Source organism: Hippopotamus amphibius, chromosome 1, assembly GCF_030028045.1.
Source record: "Hippopotamus amphibius kiboko isolate mHipAmp2 chromosome 1, mHipAmp2.hap2, whole genome shotgun sequence".
NCBI lineage: Eukaryota > Metazoa > Chordata > Mammalia > Artiodactyla > Hippopotamidae > Hippopotamus > Hippopotamus amphibius.
This window is the reverse complement of record NC_080186.1, coordinates 121,855,296-121,856,894: the sequence shown is the minus strand read 5'-3', so window position 1 is coordinate 121,856,894 and position 1,599 is coordinate 121,855,296. Positions and strand designations below refer to the sequence as shown.

At 46.9% G+C, this 1,599-nt stretch overlaps 1 pseudogene; it reads right to left on the bottom strand.

The window, feature by feature from the left end:
• Positions 1-209: 209 nt before the first annotated feature.
• Positions 210-1,139, bottom strand: LOC130835604 (olfactory receptor 10J1-like; annotated as a pseudogene).
• Between the last annotated feature and the right edge of the window lie 460 nt (positions 1,140-1,599).

Sequence of the window (1,599 nt, the reverse complement as noted above, 5' to 3'; positions counted from 1 at the left end):
TAGAGTGACTTGTGTTTTTATTATGTTAACAAAGAGGTTGAGGAAGTGAAAATCAATTATTAGAGGCTAGCCCCCAGCTCCCCTTTGGCCCTGGCCCTGGCTGTGATGTCTGAGACTGCACCAGTCATTTGAAATCTTGGCTTTGTAACTTTACCTATATAGGCTTCCTCCTGGAGGGTATGCTCACTTATTTGGGTAGGGATTTCATCTTAGGAAAGGGATTTCCTACCCACCGCTCTCCACAGAGCATCCTGGATTCTTTGTTTCTTAGACTATACACAACAGGGTTTAGTAAAGGTGTTATGACAGTGTAGGTCACTGAGATTAGCTGATCCTCATCCTTGGTGTTCTCTGACTTGGGCTTGAAGTAGGCCACGGAGGCACAGCCATAGTGGACAATGACCACAGTGAGGTGGGAGGCGCAGGTGGCAAATGTCTTCTTCCGGCCCTCGGCTGAGGCAGTCTTGAGGATGGTTGAAATAATGAGGATGTAGGAGATGCAGAGGAAGGTGGCGGGGCCTGTGATGGCCAAGAGGCTGATCATTAAGGTCAAGATATCATTGATGATTGGGGTAGCACAGGCCAGGTCCAACACAGGTCGAACATCACAGAAGAAATGCTCAATCAGTGCCTTGCAAACAGGTAGTCTGAAAATGGCCACAGTCTGAACCAGCGAGCGTGAGAGCCCCATGGCACAGACTGAGGACACCAGCGTGGCCCAGACCCTCCAGTTCACGACGCTTGAGTAACGAAGTGGGTTGCAGATGGCCACATAGCGATCATACCCCATTACTGCCAACAGGAGGCAGTTGGTGATGGCAAAACCAAGGAAGAAAAAAAGCTGGGTCCCGCAGCCCTCCAGGGAAATGGATTGGCTCAGACCTACCAGGCTGGAAAGCATGCGTGGGATGATGACCAGGGAGTAGAAAGTCTCTGATGTGGACAGGACACTTAGAAAGAAGTACATGGGGGTGTGGAGGTGATGGTCCATGCAGATTACAGTCACAATGATGACATTGCCAGCCAGAGTGAGAATATGCAGGGTGAGAAATGCCACAAAGAGCGTGAGCTGATGCTCTGAAGTTGGAGAAACCTTGGAAGATAAACTCTCTTACCTCTGTGTGGCTGGCTGTCCTCATTGAAGATCTCAGGTCTGAAAGACAAAGAGAAAGTCAGCACCATCTCTTGGCATCAGAGACTGCCCTGCCCTCTGGTGAGCACACTGTCCAGAGCAAAGATTCAACACCACAGAGACCCAGCTCAAGACTTCATGAATCAGCTGCCTTTTCCAGGGGCATGGCAGACTAGGTTCTGGAACTGGAATTAAAGATACAGAAAATCTGAGTAACGCTATTTAAAAGTTTGAGGTAAAGCATTCTTTTCAAGTACTCCTGGGTCATTTAAAAAATGACAACCTGTGTATGGCCCATGAAATTCATCTCAAAAGTTTCTTAAAAATGGATTTTCTTAAAATGTAGACCGCAGTCTCAGGTCACAGTGTGATTAAGCCAGAAAGTGTCACAAAAGGAACTTGAAAAATTACAAATATTTGATAATCTAACCAATGGTTCAAAGGGGAACTAATAATGGAAGTAGAAA